The sequence below is a fragment of the Mustela nivalis genome (genome assembly GCF_964662115.1).
Source record: "Mustela nivalis genome assembly, chromosome: 3".
NCBI classification, from domain to species: domain Eukaryota; kingdom Metazoa; phylum Chordata; class Mammalia; order Carnivora; family Mustelidae; genus Mustela; species Mustela nivalis.
This window is the reverse complement of record NC_139022.1, coordinates 102,286,880-102,308,537: the sequence shown is the minus strand read 5'-3', so window position 1 is coordinate 102,308,537 and position 21,658 is coordinate 102,286,880. Positions and strand designations below refer to the sequence as shown.

Below are 21,658 nucleotides of genomic sequence, written 5' to 3'. Positions count from 1 at the left end.
CATGCGCCGCGCTCCTTTTTTTATGAATGGGGGGCCGGAAAAGAACTTAACCCCTGATTGCTGGGGCTGACTGTAGCTCCTCAGAGGCCGTCGTTCTTTTACAAAAAGGGGTGGAGGTTGTTGTTGCTTTTTTTTTTTTTTCCCCAATGAATGGAGGGCGGCGGCGACTGCTGCAGCTGGCTCAGCTGCGCGGGCTGTACCCCCTCCCAGCCTGCGAGAGGAGGTAACGGCCACCTTCACGCCACTGCGGGCTTGGGCAGGAACCGTCAGTGTCGTTGGGGGTTGGGGTGCACTGTGGCCTCTGAATCCTGGGCCGAGTGCTGGGTGGGGAGAACTCACATAGATTTAGGGATCTCGATCTGCCGCAGGGGTGGGGGGCAAGGCGGGAGACGGGAAGACCCCCTGCAGGGGGCCTTATCTTTCTCTAGCCTAGGGGTGTTGGGGGGAGGGGTCGTGAAGCCGCGCTTACCAAAAACTAAGAAAATGTTAAATGTCCATAGCAAGGAAGGGCTTTGTGGGGGTTGCTTGAATGAATCCGATTCTTCCCTTGAGTAAGTACAGACCCCCCCCCCACCCCCACTTCACCATTTCTTGGGTGTGGACAGAGACAGGGCCGAGGCCTCGTCCATCTCCAGTACCCCTTGCCCCCAGGCCAACGCTGGCTACTCAGCTTGAGGCCGGGCTCAAGCCTCGAAGTGCCAAGTCCTACCCCCCACCCCCGCCATATCCCACTGTGATATTCTCAGCGCCTTTGCGCCTGCCGGCCTCAGGCTGCCCTGACTAGCTGTTCCCCTCTCCATCCCTTAGCCTTTCCCAACTCTCACGGGACGCAGGCCGGAGGAGCTACAGTCCAGCGAAGGCCACACCCCTTTGGTGCAGTGGGAGTCAATTCCCATTGACCCCCATCAGCTGGCTACCCTCGGAGGGACGAGGGAACAGCCCAGAATTAGCCAGGTGGATGGGTGGAGCCGGCCGAGCAGAGGATGCTGCTGGAGTAGCCATAGGATTAAATAACAACAGGGTTCTTGAGCTGCGGAGGAAATAGAAATGGCCAAGGATCCTTTCTTTGCAGTTAATGATGCTGTGTGGGGTGGAGGCTATCGCATCAGCCCAGCTGTTGAAAAGAAAAGCCCTCGCCATTAGGCCCAGCTCGGGGAAGGGCCAGAGCCCTCACAACAGCAGCAGGCCCGGCCCTGGCAAGGAACGGAGGAGACTGTGGGGGGCGGGGGGGGGGGGGGTGGAGAGTGGGGTGAGGTGGATGGCTTTGATGCCTGAGTAAGAGCTAGGCCAAGGCCTAAATCCCCCCTAAGTCTGTCTTGCTGGTGTTCTGGCTTGACCGCGAGGTTGTGAGCTGTCTTTTTCTTTCTACACCACTGAAGGACTGGGCTTGGCTGTTGTCAGAGGAGCCAATGAAAGGCTTCCAGTCCAGGTCTGAGGTATGGCCTTGGGCTGGAGCTGGGTCTAGGGCTCTGGGGATGGGCCATGAGGGGGTATTTTGCAAATCTGGACCAGAATTCGAGTTCACAGAGTCTCAGTCTAAAATGTCTTCTTGCTACTCAAAGGTACCTTTGCAGCGTGATTTACTTACTTAGATCCTGGGGGCAGAGCCCCCCTCCCACCCGCCCAGCACTGCAGTCTTAAAGCGAAAAGAAAAACTCTTTACTAGGACAGTTGTTTAGGACCGACCTTTGCTGGTCTTGAATTAAGTGTCATTCTCGTTTGTCAGATGTAGAAAGAAATTGAGGGCAAGAGTCCTATACCTGCTCAATGAAAGACCTAGTAAATGATTTTCCCAGATCTTTGCAACCTAATTCTCTCTATTTTGCTACCACCTCTTCTCAGCATCACAAACACAAAACTTGTTTTTTTGTTAAGTCATTTAAGCACACTGAACAAGGGAAGTTGGAGTAGTAATTTTTGCAGCCAGTGCTCACTCTGGGACTTGCTTGAACAATTAAAAGGATGGCAGTAAATACATCCTTTCTAAACTATCAAAAGAAAGCAGGATGGTGGTGATAGTGTGTGTTTGCTGTCCTGTTTCCTTAATTTGGAGGAATTAGTCAAGAGACAGATGGGGTTCCATTCCTGGTCTTTTCTTAGCTTTCTGAAGGATGAGGTGAAGAAACCACAGCCCTGGTGATATGGTGAGAGGATGGAGGAGCCTCCAGTCCTGGGCTTGGCAGAGCCTCTGATTTGTAAGTGGAGTGTGATTCAGAGTGTCTGGGAGGTAAATAAGGATTATATTCTGCCTCTCCTTGGAACCTAAAGAGGTTTGGGGCAGATGTTACAAGAAATGTGTTCATTCATTCATTCATGCATTTTCATATTATTCTGAGTAGGAGTCTGCCCTGACTCTGGGGACTCAGTGGTAAGAGACAGAGTGTTCCCTGCCCTTGTGAAGCTCACAATCTTGAGGAGACAGGCAGACTGAGCAATTTGAGGCTGTGATAAGTTTTGGGAGAGGGACTGTGTTGAGACCTGAAATCTGAGAAGTGGTGAGCCTGAGGGAGGAGACAAGTTGGGCTGAGGGAGCCTGGTGGAAGCCCTGTGTGGGAAAGACCTGACGTGGAAGTGCAGACAGTAGGCCTCTGCGGCCACAGCTTGGCAAACAAGGTGGAAGTTGGCCTGGTGAGGAGTTCATATACTATCCTCTTAAGGCTTTTAAGCAGCATCATGACACATTCTGTTTTGTGTTCTAAACCTCTGAGCAGCCCAGAGGCCAGTGGCTAGGGGTGAGGGGACAAAGTGAAAGGTGACAGGGGAATGCACGATGTTTGGTCCTGGCAGGCTGAAGGTGCCAAATTTGTTCTTTTGGATTGGGTGGCCAGTAGGCCTTGCATTTTTTTCTCTTCTACTTCATCTGACTTTGTTTACTCCTAAGGGACTGTCTCCTGCCCAGGTATAACTTTTCTGTTAGAGGCAGATCCTAAGGGCCCTGCGTTCCTGCTTGTGCTAATTACAGTCCTCTCACCCCCACGTCAATGTAAACATTTTCAACCCTACCAGATCATGGCCAGGGGAGGAGAGTGGCTTCACTTCTGGGCTTGGCCCTCTTATTAAGCCCCTGGCCTTGCCAAGACCTGGAAGTTGAGTTAGTGGGAGTTAGGAAAGGCAGGAATTCCAATTCAATGACTGACATTCATGGAGCACTTGCTATGTACCATGCCTGTGCTCAGCATGTTTTCATATGTACTGTTGCTTTAAAAAACTGTATTCTGGGTCTTACCCTCCTTCTTTGTCAGATAAGAGGTCAGAGGCTATGTTTTAACTATTTAATTCCACCAAAAATTATTATGCACTTCCTGTGAGTCAGGCACAGTGCCAGGTGTTGGGGTTATAGTGATAAAAGAGACAGACACAATTTTTGCCTTTATAGAGCTCTCAGTCAGTGGTAAGGGGGCCAGGGCAGGGTGGGGGGTGGGGTGTGCTTTCCCCTATAATCTTCCATCAGTGCCCTCATTCATTTCTATATTCACTTGACATTTCTCAGCCTTATTGTACGTACTAAGCACTGGAAACCAAGCCCCTTAACCCAAACAGATTACCTGCTTCCCCTGTAGTCAAGTAAGGGACAGAAGACATTAAACAAACAATTGATGGAAGACTGATTTAATTACAGTTAACATCAGCAATAGAGAGTGCAGAGAGCAAAGTAGAGGGACAGAGCCTAGGGGCTTTGGAGAAGTTTTCCTGCAGCTCAGATCTGCAGAATGCAGTCTCTGTCAAGCTGGGCTCAGTGGCAGAAGGCTCAGACACAGAAAGAAGTCTCAAGGACTGTTAGAGTAACTGAAGATAGGTTGGGGTACCCTAGTCCTTAAGGAAGGGATGGTATGTCAGGCCTGAGTTAGAGCCCTGCTCTGGCCCTAGCTCCTAGGCTTTCTGGCTCAGTGTGTTCATTTGTTTCAGTTTTGAAGGCTCGAGACCTTGAAAGACAGATGTGCAGATACTGAGCACAGACTGCTGAGGTTCAGTCCTACCCTTACAAGCCTTGAACAAGTGATCCAAACTTCATGTATCTCAGTTTCCCCCTCTGTAATATGAAAACTAATAGTAGTGCTTACCACAGAGGGTTGAGGGGAACTTGAATGGAAAAATGTACATAAAGCCCTTAGAACAGCGTCTGGCAAATTGTAAACACCAAATATGCATTTAGGGATTATTCAACATACTCGGCCATTTTGGTGCAAGGAATAAGTTAGAATTTTCTTTTTTTTAAAGATTTATTTATTTATTTATTTATTTATTTGACAGACAGAGATTACAAGTAGGCAGAGAGGCAGGCAGAGAGAGGGGAGGAAGCAGGCTCCCCGCTGAGCAGAGAGCCCAATGTGGGACTCCATCCCAGGACCTTGGGATCATGACCTGAGCCGAAGGCAGAGGCTTTAGCTCACTGAGCCACCCAGGCGCCCCATGAGTTAGAATTTTAAGAGGAGTCCATTTCATGGGGATGTATCAAAACCTCAGAAAGAGAAAAATAATCTAAACTGTGCACAATGTTTTAATTGTTAATAAACAGTTAAAACAGTAATACTGTGGCTGTCATCACTGACTTAACTAGTACAGTTTTGCAGAACAAAATTATGGTATTTTCAGCTGTGTGGCTCGGTATCTTAAATAGTTCACCCAGGAGTTGCTTTTAACCATAGCCAAAATTGATGCTTGAACTTCCATGGTAGCACATGTGTGATATAATGCTGAATGTATGCTGCATGATGATTCTGTTCTATTAAGCACTTGGTGACTTTGCATAATTCTTAATCTCTTCAAGCCTCCATTGTAAAAAAGGGGATGATGGCACAATATCTGCTTCAGAGAGTTGTGAGCACTAAAGGTGATGTGTTTCAAGTAACTTAGCTCAGAACCAAGTGCATAGAGATCTTTGTGGTCCTTGATAATAATAAACCTGTGTGACAGGATTATTTTAAGATTTTAAGTTGGTTGTGATAATACAGGTCTCTGGTTTCCTTTGCCCCATTTTTCCTACAAGACCCTTGATTTTCACTGTTTGCTGAGCAGGGCAATAGAATTGTATGAGAAAAAAAGCATTCCAGAAGACCTCACGTAATCCAAGAACAATTTCCTCATAGGTATGAATGTGAAGTCAGATTTGCATGCTATCAGTTTTGGCTACGGAGTCAAGATTTTTGTGAATATACTTCTGTGGCACAAGAATATATTCTTGTGAATATATTTCAGATTTGCCATAGTTCAAAGTCACATAAAATGCAAGCACACTGTTCATTTCAGGTGTGGGAGCTAAATCAAAAGCAACTTTTGAGAGTAATGAACAGAAAGAGAAGGGAAAAAATGTCCAAGAATAGCCCCCTTGGTCCTTGCTTGCAAATCACAGAAATTCCCTAGTAACATTGAAAAATCAGGTGATAGAGTAGTTAGCAAGTTCTGGCTTTAGGAATAAACAGACTTAGACTTTGTCCAAAGTAATTGGACACTTAATTATTGATGGATCTCAGGTGAGATCCTTTACGCCCTCAATCATATCTATATAACGGGCATGATGATTCATTCTTACTCTGTACAGTGGTTCACGAAAATACCTCATAAATGCTTCAGTCCCTCATATAACAGAATGGGCACCCTGGGAAAACACAGGGACAAGGAATGAATGTCTAGACTTGGGGGTTCAGCAACTTTCTGAAGGTCCCTCTTGCTTCAGGAGAGCAATAGGGACTGTGTCCTTCTTTCTGAATGACAGTTGTGCTTCTGGCCACCTTTTCTTCCCTGACATCCATTGATGCTACTTCATTGGTCATTTATTCGTTTTCTCATCATTCAACCAATATTTAAACACTTTCCAAGTCCCAGGTGCCATGCCAGTTCCTGAGAATACAAGAGTAAAGAAATTTTAGGAATCCGCTGTTCTAATACAGCTTAGCCTATCTAATGGGGGGTGGGGGGGCACAGATAATCAAAAGTAAACACCCAAATAATAATAATTTTAGATGTTGGTTAAATCTACAAAAGTAATAACAAAGGGATGTGACTATGGTTGGGGGATGGAGCTGGCCCCTTTAGGGAGGATGGGGAAAGCCTCTCTGGGCAGTCTGAAGGCTGAGGAGCTAGAGTCATGGAAATGCCCAGGAAGGAGGGCGGCTTGAGTGCAGACACTAGGGCAAGCGAGAACGGATGTGTTTTAGGAACACTGACACCTTGGGCCCAAGGCTGGAGTTGCTCATCTCTGCTTTAGGACATTCTGGCTTCCTCCAGCTGACTTGCATCATATTGGGGCTGGCCCAGGCGGTGGACTCTGGAGTACACAGCCAAATGCACCAGCCTCAGGCCCTGGGGGAGAATTTACAACCATCCTGAGCCTGTTTACCACCTGCCAAGGAGTCCTTGGAAGGCATAGGCTCTTTCTCAAAACCACTTTTTATGGAGCTGTGTACAAAGCAATTCAACCAGATAGGATTTTTTTTCCTTAAGTAATCTTTTTTTTAAAGTATAGCATATTAATTAAACACATGAAATTGCCGATATTCAGCCATTCTCACATACAAAGACGGCAATTTTATGCAATTCAACATAAATTTCATGTGATTCAGCATTGCATAAATCAAGTGTACAACTCAGTGAAATTTTCCCAAAATGAACACAACTATGGAATTAGTGGACAGGTCAAGAAAGAAAACACTACAGTGTTCTGGAAGCCACATTCATGCTCTTCCCATCCCTAACCACTACCATACCCCACCTCTACCCACAATAGTAATCACTATCTTGACTTTTAGGATGATCTTTCTATAAATGGAATTGTATAGGAGATAACCTTTTTTTGTGTAAGATTCTTCCATGTGGTTGATTATAGTTAAAGTTTCTTTTTCATTGCTGTCTACTATTTTGCTACATAATTGCACTGCAGTATATTTATTCATACTACTTTTGATGAATATATATATTGTTTCCAGTGTTTACTTTTTTTTTAAGATTTCATATTATTTTTTGACACAAAGAGCACAAGCTGGGGATAGGGGCAGAGGGAGAGGGACAAGCAGACTCTCCGGTGAGCCCAGGCCCTGCGTGGGAGTTGATCCCAGGGCTTGATTCCAGGACCCTGATATCATGACCTGAGCTGAAGTCAGATGCTTAACTGACTAAGCCAGCCAGGTGCCCCTCCAGTGTTTACTTTTAAAAATGCTCTTTCTTGGGACACCTGGGTGGCTCAGTTGATTAAACCACTGCCTTCGCCTCGGGTCTGATCCAAGGGTCCTGGGATTGAGTCCCACATTGGGCTCCTTGCTCAGCAGGGAGCCTGCTTCTCCCTCTGCCTCTGCCTGCCACTCTGCCTGCTTGTGCTCTCTCTCACTCTCTCTGACAAATAAATAAAATCTTAAAAAAAAAAAAAAAAAAAAAGAATGCTCTTTCTTGGGGGACCTGGCTGGCTCAGTGGGCAGAGCATGTGACTCTTAACCTTTTGGTCCTGAGTTTGAACCTCACTTTGGGCGTGGAGTGTACACAAAGAGAATAAATAAATAAATAATTTTTTAAAAAGAATACTGCTGGCTCAGTTGGTGGAGCATGTGACTCATGATCTTGGGGGTGTGAGTTTGAGCCCCATGTTGGATATAGAGATGACTTAAAATCTTAAAAGAATGTTGCTTCTGTTAAAAATTCTGTACATGACTTTTGTTGAACACGTTTGTGTATCTGTGGATATACACTGAGGACTGGTTTGGCTTCAGTGAGTACTCCCAATTATCTCATGTGGTTGTAGTAATTCACATTCTGTACTGCTTTGTTGTTTCCTTGCTGCCTAACTCTTGGGTCAGGTTCTATGCAAAGAATGAATGGAGGGGAGGGGCACCTGGGTGGCACAGTTTGTTAAGAGTCTGACTCTTGGTTTCTGCTCAGGTTGTGATCTCAGGGCTGTGCGATTGAGCCCCAGATGGGGCTTTGTTCTCAGCACAGAGTCTGCTTGAGCTTCTCTTTCCCCCTGTCCCTCCCCCTCCTGCTCTCACGCAAGCACTCTCTCTCTCTCCCTAAAATAAATAAATCTTAAAAAAAAAAAAATGAATGAATAGAGGGGAGATAATCATGACATGATTCGTGGAATGAGTCTCAATTTGTGTAGTGATTAAAAGCACAAGTGGGTTCAGTTGTTAATCAGCGCCTCTCTTTACCTCCCATCTCTGTGACCTTGGGCAAGTTACCCAATATCACTTCATCTGTAAAATTGGTTAAGCATAGTAGTTCTTATCTCACAGAGTCTTTTACCCATTCCTTTACTTGAGAAACATTTGTGGAATGCCTCCTGTGTGCTGCTCTGTTCTGGACACTGAGAATTCAGGGGTGAACAGGACAGATGAGGCTTTGGTCATGGAATATATGTTCTAGTTAGAGGAGGCAGATAATGATGAAGCAGATAATTAAGATAATTTCAGATAGTGATACAAGCTATAGAGGCAGTAAAATAGGGTGCTCTGACCAAGCGATGGGGGAAGGGTCGTAGGGGAGTCAGGGTGATAGTGACTGAGATGGGACCCAGATTACCAGAAAAAGGCAGTGGTGGGTGGCTCTGAGGGAAGAGCACTCCGTGCAGAGGGGTCAGCTGTGCCAAGGCCATGAGGTAGGAACAAGTTTGGTGTACGTGAGTTGCAGAAAGAAGGTTGATCCTGCTGGAGCTAACTGACTGATGGGTGAGCTGCTTGGAATACAGCAACGGAAGTAGGCAGGGGCTAGGTGGTACAGGGCCTTGAAGGCTAAGGAGTTTGTGTTTTATTTTACTGTTTTTTAATTTTTAAATTATTTTTTTAAAGACTTATTTGAGAGAGAGAGAGAGAAAGTGGTCGGTGGAGGGAGGGACAGAGAGAGAGAGAGAGAGAGGGAGAGGGGATCCCAACCAGAATCTCTGCTGAGCACAGAGCCCAACATGGGGCTTGATAGTAAGGATTCTAAGATCCTGATCAAGCCGAAATCAAGAGTTGGAGGCTTAATCAACTGAGCCACAGCAGGTGCCCCCTCCCCTTTTAAAGGTTTTGTTTATTTATTTATTTTTAAAAGGATTTTATTTGTTTATTTGACAGAGATCACAAGTAGGCAGGGGTGGGGGGTTGGGGGGGTAGCAGGCTCCCTGCCGAGCAGAGAGCCCAATGTGGGGCTCGATCCCAGGGCCCTGGGATCATGACCCAAGCCTAAGGCAGAGGCTTTAACCCACTGAGCCACCCAGGCGCCCCTTAAGGTTTTACTTTTAAGTAATCTCTGCACCCGAGATGGGGCTCAAGCTCACAACACCAAGATCGAGTTCCACACTCCGCTAAGTCATGGCTCTCTACATTTTATATTAGTAACAGTGGAAATCATTGAAGACTCTTTTTTTTAAAATTTTTTAATTTTTTAAAAAGATTTTATTTATTATTTACAGAGATCCCAAGTAGTCAGAGAGGCAGGCGGGGCGGGGGTGGGGGAAGCAGGCTCCCTGCTGAGCAGAGAGCCTGATGCGGGGCTTGATCCCAGAACCTTGAGATCATGACCTGAGCCGAAGGCAGAAGTTTAACCACTGAGCCACCCAGGTGCCTCTCATTGAAGAGTTTTAAGCAGGAGACCACCATGAGCTAATTTACTTGAAGATTAAAAGAGATTTTTTATACATACACAGGTGTGTGTGTGTGTGTGTGTGTGTGTGTGTGTGTATTTAGCACAGAGCCTGGCATAGAATGATATTTAGTTAAGTATTAGTAGCTGCTACTGCTATTATTATTACTGATACTCTTAAAGAATCTAAAAATTTTCATCCTGTGAGGATCAGGAAGCCAAGGCATAGAGCCATTACCATCCATGTATAAAGTCAATCAAATGAGGGAACAGGATTGTAAATTTTATTAATCTAAGGAAATGCTTTCCGTTGTCCCTTCCGTAAATGGGAATTTTAAGAGAGAGGATTTTCTGTGGTTAGCAATTGTCTGAAGCCAACCAAACTCAGCTCCTTCAGCCCCATTTTGCCAAAATGCCCAGAGTTCAGTCATTTGGATTCCCCTGGCTGTGGCCCTGTCCACCATTTAGGGACCTTGGAAAGGCTTCATGGTTGATCGCTAATCCTTCTGCCATTGCGCTGAGTCTGATGGGTCAAGAATGGGAAGACGTTTCCTGTCCTTCACCTTGAGTGTCCATCAGGTTTACCAAGATGCCGTCCACTGCCTTGGCTTGGAGGCTTTCCTACTATGTTCTTGCCATATGAACAGCCCAGGGAATGTTTTTATGCTCAGGAAACGCTTTTGAAGGTAGCTGTGCTTAATTTTCTCTAACACAGAGAAATGGCAAGTAAGTAATCTGTGAATGAATGAATGCAAATTGTGTGATGAAACTGGGGAAAGCTTCTTAGGGTGTTCCATACCGTAAGTAACAAGAAACACTTGTTTCTGGGCAAAGTGCCTTTCTCTTAGTGAGGATGTTTTCATTCCTTTATTTGTCAGTATTGCTTAAGCTTCTGCTAGGCACTGGGTGCCAGGTACTGCACAGATGTGAGTATGAAGAGTGCCGTTCTTACCCTTAGAGAGCTTCCAGTCTAGGGAGACATACAGTCATCAAAAACTGCACCAATATGAATACAAAGTGACGCCAGTGATCAGTACTCTTCGGGAGAGGTATCAATGCCCTGAATGTATATAATGAAGGCTGGGGCTTTGGGAAAGTTCCTCTAGTATCTAGTGATACCTGAGCTTAGCCCAAAAGGATGTCTGGTGATAAGTGGGTTTGGAGGGTGGAGTGAGAAGTCTTCCAGGCCGAGAACAGCACACACAAAGGTCCTGAGATGGGAGGGAGCCAGCATGGTGAACCCGAGGATGTAAGAGAAAGCCACTGTGACTGAAGGATTGGGCCTGGAAACAGCTAGAGATAGGGGAGAGGGGACAGATCATAGAAGTCGTTGGAGGTTCTGTTAGGATGTGCAGTTTTATCCTTCTTAAGGACCACGGGATGCTATTAAAAGTCTTAAAGCTATGGATGTATGTGTGTGAATGTGTGTGTTAGGGACTATGTCATTCTGTCCTAGAGGTGATAAAATGGAGCCCAGTTTTTCCCAGTTCCAGAATGTCACACTATCCTTGTGATTTCCTTACAGTCCGGCCACATATTTGCAAATAATTCCTTTATCAAACTCTCCTCGGATGACCACATTTATTCTGTTTGACTTTATGGGGAAATCACATTGGCTAGATGAAGTGGGAGGAAACTTTAGCAGTTACTTAAACTCACTCCCTTGTTTTACTTGTAACAAGCACATATTACTGGATTTGGGTTTCTAGCCAGCCTGCCAAGGTTTGTCTTTTTAGGGCAGAGCAGTACCTTTCAGTTTGCATGTGTTTGTATGAGAAATGAAAATTACTGAATTAGATTTCTTTCTGTCTTATTTTGTCCTATTTGTCATTTGTATGTATGTGTTGAGATTACTTTCTAGAGCAGTTTTAGATGTTTTTAAAAAGATTTTATTTATTTGATAGAGAGCAAGAGTGAGGGAGAGGGCATGAGCAGGGAAGGAAGGGACAGAGGGGCAGAGGGAGAGGGAGAAAGCAGACTTCTCAAAGAGCAGGGAGCCTGATGTGGAGCTTGATCCCAGGACCCTGGGATCATGACCTGAGCTGAAGGTGGATGTTTAACTGACGGTGCCATCCAGGCCCCCTGAGCGATTTTAGATTTATAACAAAGATGAGGGCCGCCAGTTAAGCATCTGCCTTAGGCTCAGGTCATGATCCCAGGGTCCCGGGATTGAGGCCCTCCTTCTCCTTCCCACAGGTGCTATCTCTGTCTCTGTCTCTCTCAAATAAATAAATAAAATCTTTAAAAAAAAAAAAAAAAGAATTATAACAACAACGAGAGGAAAGTACAGAGATTTCCCATATACCCCCTATCCCAATACCTGCCTAGCCTCCCCTAGGTGCTGGTTTTTATTTCCACTTTTCTTTCTACTTTCTCATCCCGTGGACTGAGGTTTGTTTGTTTGGTTGGTTGGTTGTTTTGGTGGGGTTTTTTTGTTTGTTTGTTTGTTTGTTTTTCCCCCAGTCATTCCAGTCTTTCCTGTTGATTGCCATGGAAGTACAGTCTCTCTATCCTTTTAGTGGATCCCCTAGATATTTAAAAATTAATCACAGTTTTTACCCTCTTAAACAATTTAATACAAGGACCTTAATTTTTTTTTTTTTAAGATTTTATTTATTTGACAGAAAGACAGCAAGAGAGGGAATACAAGCAGGGGGTGTGTGGGAAAGGGAGAAGCATGTTTCCCGAGGAGCAGGGAGCCCTATGTCGGGCTCCATGCCAGGACTCTGGAATCATGACCTGAGCCTAAGACAGACACTTAATGACTGAGCCCCCCAGGTGCTCCCAAGGACCTTAAATTAACTTAAATCCGTAAGTCTCTACCTACATCCCCCTTTATATTCTGCTCTAGTTGAGTGTTTTTATTCTATCTTTCTTTAATTTTTAATTTTTTTTTTTCAAGAGAGATGAGACATTGTTGTTTCTTTATATGGTCAAATTATTGTTCATTGGTGGTTTACAGAACCACTAATCTCTTTATTCACTGTTCCTTCTTATAAAAGCATCTCTCTGAGATTGCTTTCCTTCTGCCTGAAGTCATCCTTTAGGACTTCCTTCAGTGTCTGTTGGTAGTAAATTACCTCAGTTTCCATTGGTTTGAAATTTAATTTCTTTAACCCTCATATTTAAATTCTTTTTTTTTTTTTAAGATTTTATTTATTTATCAGAGAGAGAGAGGGAGAGAGAGCAAGCACAGGCAGACAGAATGGCAGGCAGAGGCAGAAGCAGGCTCCCTGCTGAGCAAGGAGCCCAATGTGGGACTCAATCCCAGGATGCCAGGATCATGACCTGAGCTGAAGGCAGCTGCTTAACCAACTGAGCCACCCAGGCATCCCTCATATTTAAATTCTTGAAAAAAATTCTGAAACAACAGTTATTTTGACTCAGGACATTGAGATAAGCTTCTGGTTCCTCTGTGGCTTTGGAGAAGTCTATGGTCAGTCTAACGTTCGTTTCTTTGTTATTGATCTTTATTTGTCCCAGGCCTTTGCAGTTTCACTATGATGTAAGTAGTTGTGAATATGTTTTTCTTCATCCTTTCTTGGGACTTCTGAATCCAGAGTTTGCTGCCTTACAACATTTTGGAAAAATTCTCAGCATGGCCAGCACCAGTGTGAAGCCAATGAGGTGCCTAGGGCACTAAATTTAAGGAGATCCTCACTCTTGAGCTTGTGTAAATACAGAATTGGCCCTGAGAGTGAGTGTCTAAAATACATTTTAAGCCCCAGGTTCACTCTAGTCCTGGTCCTGACTCTACAAACACTCCTATTTCTTATTCTTTCCTTCATTTTCTTTGTTAAAAACAATTAAACATATATTAGACCATTTTACTCTATCCTCCCATGTCACATATGTAGTTCTTTGTATTCTTCATCCCTCTGTAGCTTTCATTTTTTAGATTTCTTCAGATCCATTTTTTAGTAAATTAACTCTGCCTTTAAGAGTATCTAAACTGAGGGCGCCTGGGTGGCTCAGTGGGTTAAAGCCTCTGCCTTCAGCTCAGGTCATGATCTCAGGGTCCTGGGATGGAGCCCCACATCAGGCTCTGTGCTCAGTTGGGAGCCTGATTCCCCCTCTCTCTCTGCCTGCCTCTCTGCCTACTTGTGACCTCTCTCTCTCTCTGTCAAATAAATAAATAAAATCTTTAAAATAAAAAAGTATCTAATCTGCTATTTAATTCACCCTAGTTTTAATTTTTTTTTTTAAATTGGCTTGGATACTTTTTTAGTCTTTTACCCTTGGCTCATATGTTTAAGGCTCACATTTATTTTTTGAAATATGGGCAACTGAATGGGTCAGTCGATGAGGCATCCAAGTCTTGATTTTAGCTGAGCTCAGGGTCATGAGATTGAGTCCAGATCAAGCTCTGTGCTGAATATGGAGCCTGCTTAAGAGACTCTCTCTCTCCTGGGCAGTCCTGTCAGGACCCCTCTCACTCTTGAGAGCTTTTTCTGTATCTTTACTTGGTAAACTTATGTCATTTTAGTCACCCCACCCCCAAAAATCTTTCTCTCTCTCTGCTCCTCCCCGCCTTGCACCCCCCCTTCCTCTCTAAAAAAAAAAGAAAGAAAGAAAGAAAGAGGGAAAGATACATACTTACTTGTTTTTTGTACTTATTAATTTCTATGTCATATTTTTATGGATATGATTATTCAGGTTTGTTCCTGCTGATTCTCACTTATGGTATCTTGTTTTCTTTTGTGTTTTGTGGTTTTTAGGTTTAGCCCCCGTTTCTTAGGATTTTATGGGCATTCTTGAATGCATTGCTTGAAATTGTAGTCCTTTAGAGAGATTTTATATTTGTTTTACCATTCCTGAGGTACCTAGCTCTGTTGTCTTTTGGGATCCATTGGAAGTTCCTTGATTGGCTCTGTGGGAGGAAAAAGGGCAGAGTAAAAGATGATTCCATATTTTTGAGTGACCAGATAGTGCTCTTAGGGATAGGAAAGTTGGGAAGAGAGCCGAGTTTATTTTTGTTTTGTGCCTCAGTTTCCTCATGGATAAAGCAAGGTGGTTGGGCTGACCTACAAGGATTTTGTGGTTTTAGACCCCTTGAGGTTTCAGGATTGCCCAAACAATTCAGGCATAATGGAATTTGGAGCTGGGATCTGGATGACAGTTCAGGTTTCAGTGTATGGATGTGTTAACCTGAGAAGGCCATTGGGAAGGGGAGGGATGATAGTTTAGGCGATGGAAGTGGATTAATAGAGGAGGATGGAATCAGGCTCCCTGCTCAGCGGGGAGTCTGCTCCTTCCTCTATGCCTCATCCTGCTCTCATGCTCTCTCTCACTCTAACAAATCAATAAATAAAATCTTAACTAACTAACTAACTAACTAAAGACCTTATCTCCAGGGGCGCCTGGGTGACTTAGTTGAGTGTCTGACTCCTGATTTCAGCTCAGGTCACGATCCTCAGGGTCGTGAGATCAGCTCTCCATCAGGCTCTGCATTCAGCACAGACTCTTCTTGACATCCTCCCCTCCCTTGCTTGTGCTCACTCACTTACTCTCTCTCTCGCTCTCTCTTTCTCTCTCTCTCTCTCGCTCTCTCCCTCACATAAATAAATAAATAAATAAATAAATAAATAAATAAATAAAATGTTTATAAGACCCTATCTTGGGGCGCCTGAGAGGCTCAGTCGGTTAAGTATCTGCCCTCTGCTTAAGTCATGATCCAGGGGTCCTGGGATGGAGTCCTCATTAGGTCTCTGCTCAGAGGGGAACATGTTCCCCCCGACACACACTTGTGTGCTCGCTCTCTCTGTGTCTAATAAATAAATAAAATCCTTATAAAACCCTATCTCCAAATGCAGTCACATTCTGATGTGCAGGGGTTAGGACTATAACATGGATTTTGGAGGGATGCATTTAAGCTCACAACAGAGGGCAAGAATCAGGGGCAGAGGAGAGAAACTAAAGAAGGAGAAAGGTGCTAGGAGAGAGGTAGTGAGGAACAAGAAGTGGGGAAGGGCACCTGGATTCACAATGGGAGCACCTGAGGACTGACTACCTGTCCAGAAGCATTTTCACCAGGGATTTGGAGATCAGGCTTTGAGGGTTTGAGGCAGAGACCAGCATGGCAAGAGAGTAGAGGCAAGGCCAAGCAGAAAGCTTTCGGTTTCAATTCTAGACACACTAGATATTCCACTGTATATTTATTGAATGAATGAATGAATTTTCTTTCCTCCTTCCTCTGATATTTCATGGTCCTAGGACTTACTGAGGTGAGGCTGCATTCCAGGACCTTGGCTCTGAGCTTATTCTTTGATGTGGCTGGGTCTTGAGGACAAAGCAGGGGGAATAGAACATCCTTTCTCTGAGGGAGGGAGAGAGAGAGAGAGAATGAATTGAGTGAAACAAATCAAACTGCATTATCAGTAAACTTCCATATCACAAGGAAGAGAACAGGGTGACGTGAGGTTGGAAAGGCCTTGGGGGTTATTTTGCAATTTTCCTGCCTGCCCTTAAGAAGTGAAGAGGTTGTTCATTCATTCATTGAAAAAATTTTAATTAAGCACCTATTCTGAATCGGGCACTGTGTTAGGCAAGAGGGAGATATCAGTAAAGCAAGTATCAGAGATTTATTGACGCTTATATAATCCCATATTCTTGTTAAGCACTTGGTATACCTCCTGCCTTCGAGGACAGTGTAACACAGGTACTATAATTGTTGTATTTACTTTTTTTTTTTTAACAGATAGGGGAATGGGCTAACTGAAGCTTAAAACTGGGTCATAGAGTTCTATGTAAACAACTTGGATACATCCCAGGGGCAACTTTTTACAGCCCTAGTTTTCACCCAGGGTATGGTAAGGGGCTGGCTTGGGGTCCTGCATGAGTCAGGCTGAGCTGTGGATAAGCAATCAAAGTTCCTGCTATTCCATCCTGTCCTTGGCCTGAGCAAGGACACAGTGTAAAGGGACGGATGTCGGCTAGGATAATAATGCCGAGTCACTGCTGATGAAAGCCCTGTGTGTTCACCATCCGCCAGCCACCACCTGAAGTCTGTCTCAGCTACAGTCCTTACAGTTACACTCACATCCCTCTCAGCCCCACTGAAAACAGCTGGGATTATATCTCATGAACCAAAAACACATTTCCTTCCTTCTCTGGAGCTACCTCAGGACTACCTGAGAACACAGCCAGATTCTGAAATCTTACTTCCCGATGCCTGGGATTCCCCCTCCAGTTCCAGATAAAGGGAGCAACATGGGTTCTGTGAACTCTTTTCGAGTGGGATCATGAGGAAACCATCCATTGACCTCTTTCTATTTTAAAGTGAAGAGGAAGGTGGTCACACCACCAACCAGTGAGTCAGTGGGCATTGGGGACTGAAAGCTATATTTGGGTGGAGACCTGGGAGGTAAGACCAAATTTGATGAATCACCCCCAATCTAGTCTCATTTGGCAATCGGAAGCCTGAAGACTTAAGGAGTACACAGAAATATATATACAAGGATGTTCATCATGTTGTTGTAGTAGTAATATCTTGCATGCCCATGTGTAGGGGATTGATGAAATCAACTTAGGTCGCTTTTTATAAAAGAAATGTAAGGGGCACCTAGGTGGAACAGTCTGTTAGGCATCCAGTCTGTGGTTTCGGCTTTTTTTTTTTTTTTTTTAGATTTTATTTATTTCTTTGACAGAGATCACAAGTAGGCAGAGAGAGAGAGGAAGAAGCAGGCTCCCACCGAGCAGAGAGCCCAACGTAGGGCTCTATCCCAGGACCCTGGGACCATGACCCGAGCCGAAGGCAGAGGCTTTAACCCATTGAGCCACCCAGGCGCCCCTCAGCTCTTTGTAATCTGGTAGTGGTGGGATTGAGCTCCACATCCGGCTCTGCACATAGCACCGAGTCTTCTTTAGATTCTTTTTCCCTCCTCTTCTGCTCCTCCCCACTCACACACTCTTTCTCAAATAAAGAAAGAAAATCTTAAAAATATATATATATATCTAAGTTGCCATTGTACAGTGTGTGGTGAACCTATCAGGTATGGGTAGAGAAAGGTATTCCAGACCAATTATTATTAAGTGAAGAAAGCCACAGAAAAGCTTATGTGTATATACATTTCTATAGCCATGTTTTCTGGAAATACACATGAGAAACTGCTAACCAGTTTCTTCTAAAGAGTAGGAATGAAGTTTGGGTGAGGAGTGAGACTTTTGCTTTATACTCTAAATGTACTTTTTAAAAAAAATAATGAGTATGTATTGTTTTTATAATACAATGATTGTGATAAAGAAAAAGTAGAAAAAAGAAACGCCCAAGGTTCGTAAACCAAAGGTACTAAACAATGCAGCACAGAATCCAGTAGTGCTGAAGGCAGGAGGAACCACTCTTGGGGCCTGAGATGACTTTGCATGATGGAACTTTCTCTTAGCCACTGCTTACAGAGAATGCTTTGACCAGCCAAGAGTGGACACAGAGACAGGGATTGGCAGGAAATCACTATTTGCAAGGCTGGCTCAGTGACAGAGAGTCTGAAGCAAAATCAAGGCCAAAGTTCAACTCCAAGAACAGAAATTGGAGTCTCTAATAAACAATAGCTATTGCTACTGAGTACTTACCCTGTGTCCAAACTATGTAGATTGCTTTACTTAGCATTATCTCATTTAAATTTTCACATCAAATCTATGGGATAGCACTATTGTTCCAGTTTTACAGATGAGAGTACTGAGGCTCAGAGGGTCCAAATATACATAATTAGAATTGGTATGGCTGGGATTAACTCTGGTTTGTCTGTTTCTGAAGGCAGCTTTCTTACCACCTCCTGAATTCTACTCTGTGTTGAACTCTAGGGCCCTCAGGTCCAAGAACAGGACATCCTTACCATTAAGGGGAAACCAGGCTAGTTGGGGAAGACCGCACCAACACATGTAGACTATATAGTGTTTTATATAAGGCACACGTGTGGATGTAACTGGGCTGCAAAAATGATAAGTACTATTTGAATTTTAAATTTGGGGAGATCTGCAAGGCCTGAAGTTGTACATAAAGGCATCTTAAAGGATGAAGGATTTAAATCAGGTCTAGAAGGTTGGATTGAATTAAGAGAGGGTTGGGGAGAACATTCCAGAGAAGAGAATGCACAAGTTGTGCAGAAATCTGCTCTGTTGTGTCTGAAACAGTGAGGCCTCTTGCCTAATCTTTGAGAGTTGAGTATATGTGAGAAGTGAGCTGATGTGTGTGAGGAAGGGAAACAGAGCATTAGAAATCATTCTGAAGGTTGAAAACTGGCAGAAGAGTTGTGACTTAACATGGGAGGAAGTCAAGGACCTCTAAAGGTATTTTGGGGCAGTGAGGAGACACTGCCAAGTGATGCTTCAGAGAGATTAATCTGACAGAGGTGTCAAAATGACTTGGAGTGAAGGATGGAGCCATAAGAAAATGTAGGTTTGGGGTGATGGAGGCCTCACTGGGGGTACTAGAGGAATGACGCCAAGGGGTCGGGGTGAAAGCTGCTATAAAGGGAGATAGAGGAAGGAACAGGACTTGCTGACTGAAAATAAACAGACTGTGAAAGTTAGGGTTCAAGCCATATAGTTGTGGGGCTTCAAATCCATGTGTCCAAAGAAGGGAATGCCTATATCTGGAACAGGGGAGAGGGAGAGGGTTTGCTACTGGAGTTGGGCTGGGAACAGTTGATGAATTGTGTTTTCATTCCAAACCTCCCTTTTTCCTATGACTGTAAGACAGTGTAGGGACTTTTCCTCTCTGTCTTCTTGGTCCTGTAATGCATAGGACCCCCTTTGTCTGGACCAGTGTGTTCATTCAACAGTTCTTTATTAAGCTATCATTATGGTCTGATTCTTGGGAACTCAACACTGAGAGGCCAGATCTGGTCCCTGTCCTCATGAAAGACTCATATTGATCAAGAAATTACAAGTGTTCTTACTATGCTGTTAGTATCAAGGTGGCATTTCTTCCCCAACACCAGTCCTGCTCTCTACTCCCCCAGCATGCACCAAGTGGTAGGAGAATTTGTCAAATATTTTACTGTATGTTGTGTCTTATAATAAAAGATATCATCTGGGGCACCTGGGTGGTACAGTCTGTTGAGTGTCTGACTCTTGATTTTGGCTCAGGTTGTGATCTTAGGGTCCTGGGATTGAGCCCCATGTTGGGCTCTGTGCTCAGAGTGGAGTCTGTTTGAGATTCTCCCTCTCCCTCTGCCTGTCCCACTCATGCTTGTGCTCATTCTCTATCTCTCTCAAATAAATAAATCTTCTAACAAAAATCACAGTCATTCATGTATTTCTTTGTCCAATAAATATTTATTGAGTGTCACTGTGGCTCTGTGTTTTTAGCCTTCATGCTCACAGACTAGGGAAAACACAGATGAGTAAATAGGTAGTGATAATATGGTGTAAGAAGTATAACAAGGGGGTAGCACTGGCTTGTGGGAGCAACTAGGAGGGATATATGGTTGGGCAGGTCCATTTCCCTGACAAGAATAATGAGGTATGGGGCACCTGGCTGGCTCAGTTGGTGGAGCATGCGACTCTTGATTTCAGGATTGTAGGTTTATGTCCCACTTTGGGTATAGAGATTACTTTAAAAAATAATAATAATAATAACATCTTAAAAAAGAAAAAGAATAATGAAGTGTATACACAAGGGGAGGGGGTAGGCATGGAGTATATGGAGTATATGTTCCATGCAAGAGGAACTTCCAGTTCAAACACTTGGAAGCTGGAGAGGCCTTGGCTTGTTGGGGAATGATTTACAACCTAGATTTTTATACCTAGCAAAACTACCAGTTAAAATATAAAGAGAGAACAAAAAGCAATATATATGCTGAAATGCAAGGTTTCAAAAAATTTACCTCCCATGTATCTCTTTCCCAGGAAGCTAGAGGAAGATTTCTACCACCAAAATCAAGGAGTAAATCAAGAGGGAAGACAACATTAGAATAACTGCATGAAGCTCAGGTAGGCACGGGCTGGATCAAAAAGGGTTCTAAAACCTAATGAGGAGTTTGGATTTGATTGTAATGACAGAATTACCAAAGGTAATAGTACAGTGATTACTGTAAAATCAAAAATAGTGATTTTTTTTTTTTAATCCTAGGGACCTATTTGAGCAACCTTGTGATTGGCTCTTACCAGAAGCAATAGTCTTAATCTGTTTTTCCTTTGTGTTCTTTTGGCAAGGATTCTGCTGAGTTTTAAAGAGTTTGGAAACCACTGTACTAGAAAAACCTAAAACTGTGTGCAATTGCTACTTAAGCAGCTTTGTGCAACTTGGCGGGGCTTCCAGAAGCTGTCTGGGCTGTGCAGGTTTTCCTGGAGCGGTGCACTGTGGGAGAGGAGAGAGTGGGATAGGGAGGTGATAAGCCCCAGCAGCCCAATCTCAGCAGGACTCTGCTGGTCCTTCAGCAGCAAAGGTGATCCCTAGAAGAATAGTTCTTTTTACCAATTAAGTGTTGAAGCTGCCTCCCCAATGACTTCCAGACTCCAACAAATAAAATTCCAAAATACAAACTCGAGGTGGGGGATACACAGCATGACCATGACTCTTCTACTGAACTTCATCACGGCTGGACTAAGGCAGGATATGTATGAGAGAGTGTTGAGAGTGTGTGTATGTGTGTCTCTATTTATTCACTGGGCTCAGAAGAAATTTATGGATATGTTGTATGTAGCAGGGATCCAGGTATTCCCTAAATCTGAAACCAAGGAGAACCTTTTCTTTATTGGATTCAGTGGATTGGCCTTTGTTTTCTTTACAGTATCTGCATCTTAAGTACTATGATAAAAGATTAGCCCCAAAACCAAGCAGCTTGTTAAGGTGTTTATTAGTTTTGCTAACCATAAAAATGGGCGTTCCTCAGTTTTCCATCAGCTGGGAGAAGTCCTTCCCCACCTTCTCCTGACCATCTTCTTTCCCTCCCACTAAGCCAGCGAATTTTAAATACCACTCTAAAGTTGTTGGCTGGTGACCTGGAAAATTCCTTTTGCTTTGTTATCCTGTTAGTGGCCCATCAGTTTAAACCTCCCTACCCCCAGAAACTTTCTTTCTCCTAACCAGATGGAAGAAGGAACAGAGATTAAAATAAAAACAAAACAAAACAAAAAAGAAAGAAAAAGAAAGAAAGGATTCTTATTTTTA

The 21,658-nt window shown here is 43.9% G+C and overlaps 1 protein-coding gene across 4 annotated transcripts in view; it reads left to right on the top strand.

Annotated features, from left to right (window-relative positions):
- Positions 1-16: 16 nt before the first annotated feature.
- The window catches only part of LOC309862014 (uncharacterized protein), a 368,153-nt gene continuing 346,511 nt past the window's right edge, over positions 17-21,658 (top strand). For all 4 annotated transcript variants that reach the window (XR_014310279.1, XR_014310281.1, XR_014310282.1 and 1 more), the window contains exons 1-2: positions 17-223; positions 20,395-20,478. The gene's annotated coding sequence lies outside the window, so the exon portion shown is untranslated. The remainder of the gene's footprint in view (positions 224-20,394; positions 20,479-21,658) is intronic.